The sequence below is a fragment of the Lissotriton vulgaris genome, chromosome 1_1, assembly GCF_964263255.1.
Source record: "Lissotriton vulgaris chromosome 1_1, aLisVul1.2, whole genome shotgun sequence".
NCBI classification, from domain to species: Eukaryota; Metazoa; Chordata; class Amphibia; order Caudata; family Salamandridae; genus Lissotriton; species Lissotriton vulgaris.
Window position 1 is genome coordinate 1,678,799,325 of NC_141685.1, and position 17,640 is coordinate 1,678,816,964.

The window sequence follows — 17,640 nt, forward strand, 5'->3', positions numbered from 1 at the left end:
TCCTTGGTCAGGGAGCGTGAGGGGAGCGGCCGCCTAGAACCCAAAACACCCCCACAGTTACAATAACCAGTGAGAGCATAGGAAAAAAGCACTTAACTGGCTGCGAAGCAGCGAAGAAAGAGGGAGAGACCACAAGATGGACGCCCTACCTTAAGGATTGTGGACACTGTAGAAGGACTATGAGCATGGACTGATGGGATATGTAGTTCCCTAATGTGTTCTGGTTTTTTCTGTTGTCTTTATTAGCCCGATGTTGGGCATATGTGATATTTTTTCCATGTTTATTGCTTTTCTGGCTGCTATGCGGTTACTTTTGAGTAAACAGCGGAGAGAGAAAAGCATAATCTGAAGCCTCCGGTCCTGACATAGAATTAGCAACCCTTATTAGATCTTGTGGTTTGTCCCCCACATCATACACTGACGATACACAAATCATTGTGTCGGCTTCCAACAATGTCAATGACGCCAAACTACAGCTCCCCAACTGTATGAGAGTTGTTAGTAACTGGATAGACAAACACTGCCTTAAATTAAACTCGGACAAAACCAAGGTCATTCTTTTTGGTAACAGACCACAATTCTGGAGCCCTAATTGGTGGCCCTCTAATCTAGGAGCACTTCCTTCACCCATTTAAAAAGTGAAAAATCTAAGAGTCCTAATAGATGATAATTAAAATGTTAGCAAACACATTAACTCAGTTATTTCCTCAAGTTTTAACACCCATAGAATCTTTAGAAAAATCTTTCCTTTTACTCCTCTTAAATCAAGGAAAACGGTCATTACACTGTTAATCCTCACCAGACTGGACTACTGTAATGGTCTATACTTAAATCTTCAGAAATAGTACGTGAAAAAACTACAGAGTGTTCAGAAAGCAGCTCCTTGTCTTCATCTTGGTCTTCCAAAATTTCCTGTTAGTTTCCTCAGGCATCAAGGAACTCCACTAGCCTGCAGTGAACAATCTAATTAAATGCAAGGCACTCTGCCTTACCTACAAAGCTCTTTATGACTCAGTCCCCGTCCATCTCAAACAGTCTCTAGCATGGTAATTACCCAGCAGGGACTTACGATCTAAAAGCTCCAGGATGTTCGTCTGCTCCAGATTCAAAAGACTCAGATGATGTGGGGGGGGGGGGGGGGGGAATAGTTGCTTTGCCTTATGAGCCTCTAAACTCTGGAATAGCCTGCCTATAAACAGCAGAGCAGCTCCCACCCTGCTGATCTTTACATGGCTTTTTAACATCTAGTCTCCCCCTCAGTTCTGTGTTTGCTATGCTGAATCAGCGCCAAGACACCCCAGGGTATTCGTGCGCTTTAGAAATTTATCAACATAACATAACAGGAACCTGAAAAGAAGCAAGAATACTACTGATAAATACAAAAAGTGTGAGATGGGTGAGAATTTGCCTCACACATTATATGCAGACATGTGGTACACGGGGAGACTACAGTAGGAGTGTGTGAATTTACAAGGTTAAGTGACTCAAAACTTCAGCAAGGGACAGTCGGTTGATTGCTGAGTGTTCTACACTCCCATCTGTTAGCTAGGTCCCAAGTCTCTCCCTCCAACCACTGTACCGCCTGTACTTACCGCCACAATACACCACTACATCAGCTTTCCTTTGTCATTTCTATGGTCATCGGAAAGTACAGTTCCCCTCCCATGCTTTCTATCTGCACTGGGAGGGGTTGTATTTGCTTCTTGTCATTTGCTGCTACTGGATGTTCCACCCATAGGACATCCTGTGCCAGAAAACAAGGAGCTCCATTGGCCGGTTGGCTTTAACTACTCTTCAAGTGAAGTAAGGAAACATCTCTGTAGTAAAATTTATCAACAAAGCCCAACTTCAAATGTGTAGTTAAAACCATTGTCCATTTTTCTGCCTTAAAGTAGGGGGTAAGTTGTATAATTCATAATGCCACAGAATTTTAGAAAGTGTCATTAATTGCATTCCAGTAATAGTTTTGTAATGAGCTTAAATATTTACAAAAATTGGCGAATTGAGTATAGTTCATTTATGATGTTAATAATCATGGAATAATGATCTCTCATTTAGGAGTTGGTACAAATGTAATATTTCTTCTGGGGTGTTTAACATTGATCAGCAATTTATAGTTCAAAGGTTTATATATTTTTTTTGATAATCAACTTTATTGATTTTTTAGAGAAAACTCAATAACAGCACAAGACATTTGACTGATACTATGAAATTATTTTAATCTTGTGTATTTTAATCTAAAATGTATGTGTTTTTATATAAAATGTACTTTTATGGCCAGAACTTGGCCGAATAAAGTCTTGACTGATACTACAGACATTGACCACAATCCCCAAATGTGGGTACATACAAAGTGTTGAAATAGAATCACCCTCTTAACTCACCGGCACTACACCCGCACCAAAATGGAAGGTTCTTTGTCCTTAGTCCAGTTGGTTCAGCCATTTGACCAGACTCTGTTGTATTTGGCGGGGCACCCTTGGGCTTCGAATAAAGGTTTCTCCTGCGTGGCACTCCAGTCCACTTCCCTGCGCCATTTCGCTATGGTAGGGGGTTAGTTGCGCTTAGGAAGCCGCAATGTCTCTTTTGGCCACAGTGACCGCCGTCCCAAGAAATGCTTTGTCTGCTCGTGACCCATCTAGGCCGTCCATCACCCCCAGGATGAGACGCACAGGATCGTGGAGAACCAGTCAGCCCAAGACCTGCATGAGTTCCGTCTCTATTCCTGACCAATATGGGGCAAGGCGGGAAAATGTCCACGTCATGTGATAGAAGTCCGCGGGGGCCTGATTGCAACATGCACAGTTTGGGGAGGAATGCTGCCCTGCTCTGTGGAGGCATCTCGGGGTTATATATGCCGCTTGGAGGTAGTATAGTTCAGCAAGATGGAGCCTGGCTGAGGTTGTGACAGTCTTAGGGGCCATGAGGGCGTCACGCCAGTCTTCCTCCTCCAGAGGACCCACCCACCCCTCCCACCGGGTCCAAAGGGAATCGAAGTGTCGCTGGTCCGTTGTTCACCAGGGTACAGTTTTTTGGGGAAACCCCCCCCCCCTCCCCCCCCCCCCCAGGTTCCCCGTCATGACTTGGGCCTCTAGTGGGCTGAATTCTGGAAGGGACGTGCCTGTTGGAATGTGTGTGTTGATGGCTTGATGAAGCTGCAAATATTTATAAAACTGTAAAGTGTGAAGAGCATAGTGCCCCCATAAGACATGGAATGTCGTAATGTGTTCGCCAGTCCATACATCCCCAGCAGAGAGATCCCTATGAAGTCCCATTGCCTGAACCCCGAGAGTGCTGCCACCTCCCCCAGCCATGTGCCCCGCCAGAGAGGCGTGTGTTGGCTCAGTCGGCCATCCCAGCCCGTGTGCCTGAGAGCCTTCCGCCATGCCACTAGGACTGCCCTGGTTATAGGAGGGATCGCTTTGGGTATGGGGTGTCCATAGGTATTCCTGAACCTGGGGGAGTTCCATTTCTCTGAGCTCCGGCATATAGGCCGGGTCAGACCATCCCCCGGTGAACCAGTCGTGGATTACGAGAAGTCGGGTAGCCAGGTAGTATACATGGAGGTCGGTCATACCCATGCCTCCATCGAAGGGTGGGATCCTGCAACAGGCTAGAGCAACACGGTGCGTCACCCCACCGCATAAAAATCTTTTGATTGCCCCATCTAACTCCTTAAACGAGTTGCACGGGAAATGAAAGGTGTTGTTTTGAATGATGTATAGGAAACATGGGAGGACCATCATTTTGAACAGCGCTATTCTCCCAAGGGGGTTAAGGGGCAGGGTTTGCCAATGCTTAAGATATGCTTTAGCTGTATGGACCAGCGGGGTAACATTCATTGCCCACTCCAGCTGTGGAAGCAGGGCGACCCATATCCCTAAGTATTTGAATGACTGTCTCCTAATGGGGATGGTGGACTGCCAGTTGAAGAACTCCCATGAGGGGTGGAGGGGCAGCAGTGTAGATTTTGCAGGGTTGAGTTGGAGGCCTGAGACACTCTCAAAGGCTTTCAGAACCTCAAGGCATCTAGGTCCGGAGTTGACCGGGTCTGACAAATGAAGCAGGACGTTGTCTGCGTATAGGGAAATTTGATCGGTGTGGTGGGTTCCCCAGTTCCAGCCTTGGACCCGGTGGTCAGATCGCATGAGAAAGGCCCAGGGTTTCATCACCAGCGTGAATAGAAGGGCCCCTCTGAATTGGGAAGGCCCTGGAGAGGGTTCCATTGGTCAGCACCCTGGCTCTGGGATTGAAGTAGAGGACTCGGACAAGGCGCTGGTATTGCCACCCAACACCCAGCAGCTGCAGGACATCCTCCAGATAATTCCAATCCACTGTGTCGAGAGCTTTTTCAAAGTCGACAAGGAGGAGTGCGAGATAGGATGTAAGAGTGTGGCGGTTGGCTAAGGCTAGGTGGAGGAGTTGCAAGCAGTGTCTGGTGCTTCACGCTGGCATGAAGCCACATTTGTCCACATGGACCAACTTATGGAGAAAGGGACGAAGTCACTGAGCCAGAATTGTGGCATATATTTTTATCTCTGTGTTGATCAGGGAGATTGGATGATAGTCGGCACATCTAGGGTAGAGGGCTGGGTCTTGGGGATAACAACGATAGTCGCCACATCAGTCTCAGGGGGGAAGGAGCCGACCTCGGAAATGTGGCGGAAGGGGTGCACTAGATGGGGCACCAATAAGTTCCGGTACAATGCGTAGTATTCTTGAGGGAAGCCATCGGGCCCTGATGTTTTGCCAGCTTTCAATAGGGAGATTGCGCCATGGATTTCCTCCGAGGTAATGGGGAGGTCCAAGACATCCGCCTCAGATAGTGGCCTCACTTGCCTCCCAGAGGGTGCCCGGGGAGGGGACCGATCCCTGGTTGTCGAGGAAGAATGTTGCAATTCCATCTCTATTACCTTTTTTAATTCTTTATCTTGCAGGAACCACGTGTTTAATCTCCAGACCACACGGAATGTGGCTGAGGTCCCACCCAGATGCATGGACAGTGCAGAGTGGTCTGAGATTCCTTGGGGAAGGATAGCAATATTGGATACCCTATGGCACTCAGAGGCAGGCTGGCAGGAGGATCAGATCAATGCAGGAATGCGTATGGTGGGCCGCTGAGGTTTGGGTGTGTTGGGTGTTTCGGGGATTCCAGGTCCTCCAAACATCACACAAGCCAAGGGTGTGGAGTTCTGGACTTTTTGGTTCCGTCCAGAGGTGTCAGGGAACAACACCCAAAGACCCCGGAGTTCCACCTGCCTTGGTGCATAAATGAACAGAAACACGGGCTTCTCGATGGTGGCGTCAAAGACCAAAGGTTTATTACTGCAGGGACACAGAAGTCACAGATACTACACACGGGCAGTAACCAGGAGCCTGTTCAATTTGTACAAAGCGGGTTGCTCCTTATATACTAAATTTTAAGCTGGGGGCGAATTCTTTACATGTAATACATTCCCAAAACCTTTGTGTCTAAAACAATAAATATTTGGCGTTACACAGGAACCGTCGATAATATCTGAGGCCAAAACATTGCGAAGTGAGGGGTTCCCACTAGTTTGTCACAATTCCCTGTCAATATCGCATTCAGGACCCGGACCGCCTCATCGTAAAGTTCGTTACCTCCCCCTAATAAAGATTCAGAAAGAAAAAAACAGAGCCAGGTGTGGAAGATAGAAAGGTGGGATAAGGGATGTTTGTGGGTTGTAAATGGGCAAGGCTACCGGCTTCGGCCGCCTAATCATGATCAGGACAATGGACACGAAGACCAGTTTGGCAGGACTGGCCTCGGGCAGAGGAGGTAGCCTTTTCGAGTCATGCAGCTACAGCGTGATCTGGTTTTAAGGTGCACGTGTCATGAAAGAGGTGAATCTCCGGCTAAGGTTACGTGTCCTTAATCGAAATGAAGTGATCAGAGGTTATTGCGTATGTGAGGGCAAGAAACACAAAATGGCGGCCATGATCTAAGATGGATGCCGTGGGTAGATCAGAAATGTGTTTATAAAAGGAGTGCTCTTGCTCGTAGCGTAGCGAAAACACCAGGATATACTAAATGGATCATTTGCGGTTCGCTGATACCAATATTATGTATTTCCGACAAACTTGAAAACACGGGTTCAAATCGTCACGGAACCTCAGACCCTCCTTTTGCCCTTACATAGGCAATTACTCAGTCTATGTCAGAGTCTAGTTCTATGCTCATCAGGTCAGTGACATGCTGTTGTATCATCATCCTTTCTCGTGTCTTTTCTCCAAACGTAGGTGGCTTTCTGAGACAAGTTGCAGCACAAAGACTACACAGAGCAGGACCACATTGGATAATCAGACAACATGAGAATAGGAACACTAAGATGACACCAATGACCATTAGAACCTTCCATCCCCACGCTGATATCAGAGTCCAAAACCACTCCATGAAGGACCAGTTTCCCTTGTCTACATGTATGGAGTCTGAAATCTTGTGCAATTTAGAGATCGCCTCATAGACTGTTGGAGCATTATTAGGAATAAAGACACAGCAGCTCGATTGGATCATTCTGCATACCCCACCTCGATCTGCAAGTATAACGTCTAGAACCATACGGTTCTGCAACGTCATGAGTCTGTCCGCCTGAAGCTCAGCTGTCAGATTGCTAAGGGCACCAGCAGTTTCGGTGATAGTAGATTCAACTACCCGTGTTAGCTGACGTATGTTTCTACTATTGGCCATAGGCCCCCAGAACGGAAGGAAGCCTTTGAAGAAGTCTCCAGCTTCCTGACCAGCGGTATCTTCCTTGCTGAAGACACCTCTTGCTACTCTGGTTTTGTGATAATCAGATGAAGCAGTGTATGTCGGAGGCAACAATCGAGCAATATAACATGATCCTGAAAAGTCGGCAGGCAACCATGTATAAGCTCTGTCTCGACAAATGAAATAGGTACCCCTAGCAGTAAGAAAGGCAGGGGAAGAGTTAGCCGGAAACACATAAGTCTCTACGCACTCACTCCTCCCTAGCTGAGCTCTCGGATTTCTCCCGTTACCTTGCAAACAGACCTGACCTTGGTGAGGTACGACCCAGATTGGAGTTGAGCTTTTACGCTTGCTTTCTCCTAAACTAAGGCGATACTCTGAAGTATTCCAACTTAAATATACTCGCAATTCGTCTCTAGGGTAAGATGGAGTATTATTGACGTCCTTGACCATGTCAATAATTCCCTGGACTAAGGCTTTGTTGGCAGAGTTATATTTAGTGGAACGCGGTGGACGTGGAGGATAGGTTTCAAGGGCATAAGCAAAGATGGTTTGGAAGGCCTGAAATGATCCATTATAGCTGTAAGGCAAAACCAGATAGGGAATACCTTTCTCCATAGTGTGGGGTATCAAGCCACACACCCAGCAGTCTGTAGTGTTAACTACCAGTTGGTGTTGGTGCAAGAGCTGTACAAAAGTGTTGTTGGTGAACTCTGAGCGTCTGGCTTGCTCATGTTCCGGAAACGAGTGAAAAGAGTGTATAGAAGAAACAGTAGAAATAGCAGGATCAAGGGGAGGTACTGTAGAAACTGGCACAAAAATCAAATTTATACTAAAGACGATTCCACCCACCAATGTTGCTAAAACAATCAAAAATGTAATGACACATTGCATCAAAAAGCATCTGCTATGAAGAATTCTATTAAGTCTGTTTCTGCGAACATAAATCACATTCTCTCGTTGCAGCGCAGGAAGCTCCATCTTCTACAATCCGCTCGCGACCACTGATGATGTGTACGTAGATGAAAATGCCTCTATCAGCCCTGGGAGTTCCCAGAACCAACAGAAAGATCGACCTTGTGTCAGACCCCTGCAAATTCAAACTAGGCACACAGCCACGACCCTACGGCTACCCAGACGGCAAGGCAATTTTAAAAACAATAAACAATAGCAAACTTCCTGGCTGAAGGCAAAAGTTCAATATATCAAAATCACAATATGCAGTTGCCTGCTTTATTTGTCCATTTTATGGCTTCTTAGGTTATATCTCTGCTTCGCTGGTACTGTCTGATCGGAAAATAGGGTATCACTAGCAGCTGTTGCAGAGTTTAAGTTCGCAGATAGCAAAGTTTTTTCTGATGCTGGAGACAAATGTTCAGTGTTCAAAGGAGTCTTTTCAGGAGAAGAGTCAGGTTTTGAAGTGTCAGTAATCAATTCGGCATCGCTGAAAGAGATGAACTTCGGTGTGCTTTCAGATTCGGAGGCACCAATTCCCTTTTTCACCCAGTCGTCGTAAGGGAGCGGCAACGGAACACGCTTAACGTGAGATGCGTGTATCCAGTGCTTACGGCCAGCTACACGAACTGCTGTCCTCGTCGCCAGTAAGATCTGAAAAGGCCCCACAAATCTTGGCTGAAGGTTCTTTGTCCTCGCGAAGTTCTTGATGACGACCAGATCTCCTGGTTTCAGCTGATGCCCTGGACTCTCCGGAGGTTTTGGCAAAGCATCGAAAACCTGTTGATGAATAAGACTCAATTTAGCAGTCAAGTCGTAAAGGTAGTCTATCAACATAGGATATTCTATGGAGCAAAATTCTTTAGGCCTTGGTACACCCCAGATATTTGCCGGGCGACCAAAGATTATCTCGTAGGGGCTAAGCCCTATTCTAGAATGTACTGTTGCTCTCGTTGATAACAAGGCCAAAGGAAGTGCGTCTGGCCAGGCTAAACCTGTGGATGCTTGTATTTTGGCTATTTTCAGCTTGAGGGTGCCATTGTAACCCTCGACTAAACCAGCAGACTGGGGATGGTTTGCACTGTGAAATTTCTGTTTCAATCCTAGGCCGGCACACACACTCTGCATAACTTTCCCTATAAACTCACTTCCGTTATCTGACCATACAATCCGTGGCATTCCATATCTAGGGAAAAATTCTTTGAGAAGAATTTTGGCAGTTGATAGGGCAGTATTGTCCTTTAATGGATATGCTTCTATCCATCTGGAAAAAGCACAAACTACCACCAGGACATACTTCAAATTATTGCAGCGCTCCATGTGAATGAAGTCTAACTGAATCACTTCAAAGGGGCAGGAAGGAGGAGCGAAATGACCAGCTGGAGTTGGAGTTCCCTTGCCAGGATTATGCATCAAACATACCATACAATTTTTCACCACTCTCTCTGCACACTTACTGATTCCCTCATTCTTCCAGACCGGAGCTAACACCTTACATATCCCTTTAGAACTTATATGCGCTACTCCATGCGCCATCGTCACTACTGCAAGCACATACGCATCGGGCAACATCCAACGCTGCTGTTCTGTCAAATCAATCCAACATCCATTCGAGTCCAACTTGCCCGTACTTTCTCTCCATACACGTTTCTCTTCCTCAGTCGCTTCTTTCTGAATTTCTTTCACACTTTCCATAGTATCCTCACACATTCCAGACTCAGTAATCCATCTTGCAGACGTAGCAACATACATTCTGCTCATCGTGTCTCTAGCTGTCTGTTTAGCAATTTCGTCAGCAAAAGCATTCCCACGACCAACATCATCCGTGATTGCTTTATGAGCACTGCACTTCACAATCGCAACTTCAGTCGGTAAGGTTAGAGATTCCAACAAGTCGTTAACTAGCTGACCATGTTGGATCTTAGTCCCATGGGACGTAATAAAACCTCTTTCTCTCCACAACCGGCCAAAACTATGGGCCACGCCAAATGCGTACTGACTATCTGTAAACACATTCACTCTCTTTCCCTCAGCCAAAACACACGCTCTCGTTAGAGCTATTAATTCTGCAGCTTGGGCAGAATTCTGACTCACTCTTGCAGTCTCCACAATCGTCTTCAAAGTCGTTACTGCGTAAGCAGCAGTCACATCACCATTCTCCAATTTAAAACATGACCCGTCCACATACAGCGTACCATCCGGATCTGATAGCGGAGTATCTTTTAAATCAATGCGTCCTTTTGTCTCTTCCTCCGTTTTGAAACAGCAATCATGTGGCTCGGAATCACTCGACTCTTGATCAGTCGGCAACAATGTTGCTGGATTCAATACATTGCATCTTTTGATCTGAATATGACTCGCTAGTAATGTCAGCTCGTAACCAGATAGTCTCGCACTGGTAAGGTGTTGTGTCTTTGTTCGATTCATGAGTGTATCCACTGCATGAGGAACCATGACCACTAGCATGTTGTTCATCACCAAACCAGCAGATTGTCGAATGGAAGCCGCAGCTGCCGCTGTAGCTCTCAAACAACTAGGCAACGCTCTGGCTACCGGATCTAATGTTGATGAAAAATACGCACAAGGGCGTTGTTTATCACCAAACTTCTGTGTCAGAACACTCAACGCGCAACCTTCTCTTTCGTGAACGTAGAGCGTAAATGGCTTACTGTAATCAGGTGTACCCAATACAGGAGCTGAACACAATGCTTTTCGTAATTCAGTAAAACTCTCTTGGCATTCATCAGACCATGGCACCGGACTCGGAACAATTTTCCCAGTCAAAGCTACCAATGGTTTTGCTAAAAGAGAAAAATTTGGGATCCACTGCCTACAGTAAGAGGTAATACCTAGAAAGGCACGTACTTCTCTCTGTGTGCGTGGAACACTCATCTGCGTAATTGCTTTTATTCTCTCAGGGGTCAACTTCCTTCCCTCCTTTGACAAGAGATGACCTAGGTAGGTCACTTCTTGGCAACAGTATTGCATTTTGGAAGGAGACACCTTGTGATTCAAATTAGACAAATGATGTAATAGGGAAATTGTAGCTGCTTTGCAAGTTTCCTTGTCATCGGCAGCCACTAGAAGATCGTCTACGTACTGTACTAGAGCAGAACCTGGAGGAAGGACAAAGGAATCTAACTGGCTTTTTAATGCTTGACTGTAAATGGATGGACTCTCACAATAGCCTTGTGGAGCGCGTTTAAATCTGAAACTTCGACCTCCTAGACAGAAGCCGAAAATATCCCTACTTTCTTCGGCTATCGGAATGCTGAAAAAGGCATTCTTTAGGTCAATAACTGAGAACCATGTGGCTGTGGCAGGAATCAATGTTAACAAGGCAGTAATGTCTGGCACTACAGGAAACTGCGGGACTACAATCTTATTAACTTCTCTAAGGTCTATGACAAACCTGTACACTGGAGGTTTTGTAGGATCAGTTCGCTTCAGAATCGGCAATACAGGACTGTTACAGACATTTCCTCTAGTTTCTTCAACCACACCTTTCTTAATCAAATCTTGCACAATCAATAAAAGTGCACGCTCTCCTTCACTAGATATTTTATATTGGGGAATTCTTGGAAATTTTACATTTGTTTTCAAAGTTACCACATACGGTGGAATTTCTAGGAGACCTACATCATTAGGACCAGTCGCCCAAAGAGAATCAGGGAGTGAATGTAGCTCTGGCGGAAGTGCGTCCATTGACAAGTACATCGGAGAGGTGATATTTTTACCCAATGTAAGCTGTACTCCTTCTGGAGAACAGTACAATGTCGCATATAGTCATTTTAACAAATCTAAACCAAGCAGATTTTCATTACAACCTGTCGTCAAAATCAGGGGTGCTTTCAATTGGCATGGTCCAACAGAAATAGACAAAGGACCAGATATCGGATTGTAAACAGGGGCGCCTGAAAAACCTACGGAAACATTTGTTGAGCCGGACAAAGGTGCGCCAGGGAGTTTCGCATGAATGATAGAACTTTTTGCGGCACCAGTATCCAACAGAAACGGTTCGACTACACCTGATGTTGCTACTGCGACATAAGGCCCACTCTGATCCACTGGAACTGATACTACTCCCTCTCTCTGTCCATGGCTGTCCTAGTACCCATTTTGTTGAAAACTTTCATCTACTTCATTATAGTCCTCAACAAGGTACTGTTGAGATCTATTTTGCTGAGCAGATTGTCCATTTCGTTGATCAAAGTGATTGGAGGGACGATCATTCGTTTGTGGAGGCATAGCACCTCGCCCTCGTCCTCTAGAATTCTGCACAAAACCACCACGACCTCTCTGAGCTGCTGCTGCATTATTTTGCGCTAAGATCGGGCATTCATTTTTATAATGACCCTCTTTCTTACAGTACGCACACTGATTCCACTGATATTGAGGTCTTGATGAGCCATAATCTGTCCTTTGGTACGAACCTTGCTGCATATTAGATTGATTCGTGCGAGGCGGATACGCCTGCTGCAAAAGAACTTTAGTTTTTAAATCTTTCGTTTTCTTCTCTGATTTTTCCTTTTCCTCTTTATCCCTATTCTCATAGTACTGTGCAGTCACAAGTATTTGCGCTGTCGTAGATACAGCCCAAGCACTTTCTGAGTCTTTCAATTTATTGCATAATTCAGGTAACACATTATGCACAAACTTATCGACAAACAGTCTTTGTCCTCCTTCTGTACTCATGTCCTGACCACTATGATCTACAAAAGTCTCTTCAAACCTCGTGAAGAAGTCGGAGACACTTTCGTCTTTCTTCTGCCTGCATGCTGACAGCTTGTCCCAATTTACACGCAATGCTGGCATCAGAGTCTTCATTAGATCAATTATTCTACCTGGAAGATTAGCAATTAGAGGTTCGGGTTTCGCACCACCTATTTGCTGACCATCTGCTGCAGTGATAGCTGCCCAATCACCACCTAAGGCAGCTTGATGATCCTCTCTACGAATCTTAGCCCACACTGGTTGCGGAACTACGTTACCAAACAACATATCGATGTCGGCTAAGTTCATTATACAAGCCTCAACTGTCTGTGTTAATTCCTTGTAATATCCAGCTGGATTTTTACGCGGATCTGGCAAAGCCTGCTTCACTGCTAACACTTCAGCTCGCTTCCACGGAATGTGTATCCACACTCTTTGGAATTGTGCTGGAGCAGCTGCAATATTATTCGGTGCGTCAGCTTGCACAGCTTCGCGCCAAATTGGAGGAACCTCCCTCATTGGATATTGGCGACTTAGCTTCGTCTTGCTTTTCTCTAAATCTCTCGGTGAACGAAGTGATGGATCATTCCTAAAACTTAAAATAAGTTCCATCGCTTCCTTTATATTCTCACCCACTATCATTCCAGCAGCGAACTCTTTTTGAATTCTAATTAAATCTTCCAAATCTGATTCGACATCATCTTCTTCTATTTCTTCACGTAACAACGAGCACATCTCATCAAAGACGTACCGTTGCGTCGGTTCCTTCCATTGCATAAATGTGTCTAACACATCTCTCGTACTATATCTTCTGCTCTTCGAAATCCATCTGAGAGCCGTGGAATCTAAAATTCCCCGTTCCTCAGTACTTGGAAGCTGACTACGTCTCTGAACAGAGTCAGGAGTAGGAGTCTTAATTAAAGTTTTATATAAAGGAGACAGCATATTAGTAACAGAATCAGTGATTCTTCGACGAACAGAAAGTGGAGTTAGCACACTCGCAGACGTAGAGAACGCAGTAGAGGTAGGAATAGATAACGGAACAGTAGGAGTATCGAGGAAAATAGTTTGTGGAGCAGTAGGTACTGAAGTAGGTATAGAGGCTGGCAGTACAGGAAGAGGAGGAGCTGTAGGAACATTCACATTCATCACAGGAGGTACAGGAGCTTGATTCTGAGGGACAGGAGCAGGAACACCAGGTTGTCCAGCAACCGGCAATTGAACATTCGGAACAAGTGGAGCCGTAGCACCTTGTGCATACGGTGGAGGTGACCTTAACAGATAAGATAGCAGAGGATCGTTTTCGGAATCCTCCAGTATCTTAGCCATTTTCGATGGCAAGGCAGGATAGCACTTGTCAATCGCTAAGTTATGCTCTCTAATTGCTACATCTATGGCCTTCTCACACTCGTTAGCCTGCAACTGTTTAGTCGCTTGCTCTAGAGTTAACTCTTCTTGTTCTTTCTGTTCTTTCTTCAACCTTTTCATTTCTCTCTGTTTGGATTCCTTTCGCCAGTAACGGAAAGAATCAAACATTGCCGGCCGGGCTTTCTTCTTAAACAATTTCGCTTCTAAGTTGTCAAGAATCTCGGGTTCAAAACTACCATGCAGTGGCCAACTAAGGACACCATCCTTCTTGCAATAACGGACCCATACCTCATTATAAGATATAGGACCCACGCCATGTTTACAATATAAATCATATAGGGGAGTCCCAATCGGAGGAACCAGACATGAGTCCTCCAATCGTGAGTCACGGTTGCAACCAAAACAAAACAACATTTTCCGACTTACCATTTTCAGTCCGGAACACAAAACAAACAAAACACGGAACAAATATGTGCACTCGAACCAAGAACTTAGGCCTACCAAAAACGAACTGATGTATCGATACCCAAACTAAACCAAATAGATTATCGTAACTAGAACAACCAGTGACAATCTTACAAAACCAAACCAAACCAAGAACCGATCAAGGATTTTAACAATCCTCACAAAAGTAACCAGCTAGCTATCACTAAATACTTAACTGAGTCACTGAAGACGTCACCAAGGAGAAACCCGTCACGTTTCGCTGTACTAAGGACTGCACCTCGGGTCCAAGACAGGGCGACGGTCAAGGCAACGGCCCACTGCAGCCGTCCTGAACGGGAAACCCTCGTGGAAGAGAACTTCGGGCCACTTTTGCGATATGCCGGGATCGATGAAGTGGGGCGCCTCCCTCAGGAATCTTCACACGAAGCCTCTCGAACTCTTCAGGCTTTTGGACCGGTACCGAATGACGTCGCTCCACGTTGGGCGCCAATTGGAGTTCTGGACTTTTTGGTTCCGTCCAGAGGTGTCAGGGAACAACACCCAAAGACCCCGGAGTTCCACCTGCCTTGGTGCATAAATGAACAGAAACACGGGCTTCTCGATGGTGGCGTCAAAGACCAAAGGTTTATTACTGCAGGGACACAGAAGTCACAGATACTACACACGGGCAGTAACCAGGAGACTGTTCAATTTGTACAAAGCGGGTTGCTCCTTATATACTAAATTTTAAGCTGGGGGCGAATTCTTTACATGTAATACATTCCCAAAACCTTTGTGTCTAAAACAATAAATATTTGGCGTTACACAGGAACCGTCGATAATATCTGAGGCCAAAACATTGCGAAGTGAGGGGTTCCCACTAGTTTGTCACAATTCCCTGTCAATATCGCATTCAGGACCCGGACCGCCTCATCGTAAAGTTCGTTACCTCCCCCTAATAAAGATTCAGAAAGAAAAAAACAGAGCCAGGTGTGGAAGATAGAAAGGTGGGATAAGGGATGTTTGTGGGTTGTAAATGGGCAAGGCTACCGGCTTCGGCCGCCTAATCATGATCAGGACAATGGACACGAAGACCAGTTTGGCAGGACTGGCCTCGGGCAGAGGAGGTAGCCTTTTCGAGTCATGCAGCTACAGCGTGATCTGGTTTTAAGGTGCACGTGTCATGAAAGAGGTGAATCTCCGGCTAAGGTTACGTGTCCTTAATCGAAATGAAGTGATCAGAGGTTATTGCGTATGTGAGGGCAAGAAACACAAAATGGCGGCCATGATCTAAGATGGATGCCGTGGGTAGATCAGAAATGTGTTTATAAAAGGAGTGCTCTTGCTCGTAGCGTAGCGAAAACACCAGGATATACTAAATGGATCATTTGCGGTTCGCTGATACCAATATTATGTATTTCCGACAAACTTGAAAACACGGGTTCAAATCGTCACGGAACCTCAGGTGGCCACCCAGTCTGTCAACTTCTTTGAATGGGCTAACCTTGTTGGGGAAGGGATGCCAGTCACATCGAGCGTTGGCTGCATAACGGCATTGAAGTCACCCCCAATCACAGTCTGTCCAGGGTGTAGGGAGGAGAGTGTGCCCGTGAAGTGATGTAAGGTGGAGGTGAGCGTAGCGGGTGGGACATATATGGATGCTAGTTAGAGGACTTTTCCTTCTAACTTCCCAGATATAGTCACAAACCTGCCCTGCAGATCCGTCATGACATGGCCAGGAGTGAAGGGAAGTCCCCGTCGCATTAGGAGTGCAATCCCTTGCTAACCGTGTTCGAAGCCAGAGAGCCACACGTGGTCAAAACTGTATCGCGCGAGGAAGAGGCATTGGGTCCCCAGGAGATGTGTCTCTTGAAGTACGAGTATGTCAGGCACAAGGCGTTGGGCGTACTTAAGGACCGCTGTTCTCTTGATGCGATCTAATAGTCTGTTCACATTCCAGGATAGTACATGAAGGGGCCTACCTGGGGAGGATGACTGCATCAGGACTGGAGTGTGCGATGAGTGGGACAAAGGGTAGTTAGCCCCAGCAGGGTAGGAGCATTGTGGCACCAGCGTATATGTGAGGTGCATGTTGTCAGAACAATGAACAGGTGTTGAAGTGCTGTGGATAGTGGAAAAGGAAGACCATGGCAGGTGCAGACCTAAAACTAACCAGAGGACTACGGTCCCCTCCTTACCCCCACCACCTAACCCCACCCTATACTTCCGGATCTGAAGCATTTGTCGCCCTGAAAAGGAAAAGTTAAGAACAACAAGCTAAACTGAAACATCTAGCCGGGGTTTGCTTTGCGATAGTGGACCCCTCCACAGCGTTGGATGATTCAGTCAGTGTGGCACACCACCGTGGCTAGTTTTGCCCGTTGGATATGTCCTTCCCCACCTCGGGCGTCGGGGCTGCCGGAGCCATGTGTTTAGACACTCGGTAGAAAGCTCAGATTATCAGGCTTTTGGAGAGATCGGTGTCTGAGGCCTCAGGGTCTTCTTTCGAAGAAGAGTGTCTTGTCTTGAAAGACAACATGGAGACGGGCCGGGAAGAGGAGACCATATCTCAAGCCCAAGTTACAAAGCTTCTGCTTGAACTCATTATAAGAGGGACGTTGTGTCTGTACCTCCTTCATATAGTCCGGGAAAAGCATTACAGTGTGGTTCTGAAACTTCAGAGCTCACCGAGCCCGGGCCACGGTCAGGAGAGCATCTCTGTACTTGAAGTTTGGGATCCTGGCTATAATTGGCCTGTGTGGAGCACCGGGAGGTGGCTTGGGGGTGAGAGAGAGGTGGGCCCGCTCAATAGCGAACCATGGTGATATGGCTTCCTGGAGCATTCAGGACTTCAGCCAGTTTTCAACAAAGGCAGCTGCACGACCCTGCTAGACTCCCTCCAGAAATCCCACCTCGCGGAGATTGTTACGACGTGACCGATTTTCAACGTCCTCAGCTCTACGATGTAGCTCCTTAGTGTGGGATTGCAGGAGGGTTACTTATCCCTTCAGCTGGGTGAGGTTGTCCTCAACTGTGGAGATTCGAGATTCCGCTTCCGAAATATGAGCCGTGGTGTTACGCAAGTCCTGGTGATGAGAGCCATAGCGACCCAGACCTCCCTGATCTTGGTCTCCACAGTGGTCTGCGATGCGCCAATGGCCTGCAGGATAGTCAAGAGGTCAGACCCTGGAAGGGAGAGCCCCCAGGCGCCCCTCCATCAGGCCCCGATCACTAGTAGTGTATTGCTTCATTTTGGTTTGTGTCAGTGTCGTGGTCGATTTAGGGACACAGTCTCTCCCCATCTTGGACTCCGAAAAGAGTAGGGAGGAGTGCGCGTCTGCTCAGGTGTTGGCACCCTGGTATCTTATGTCTGGTTCAGGCCGGGCAGACTCTCCCTACTCCAGGTGTATTTGACACAGGTCAGGTGACAGGGGAGCACAATGCCAAGG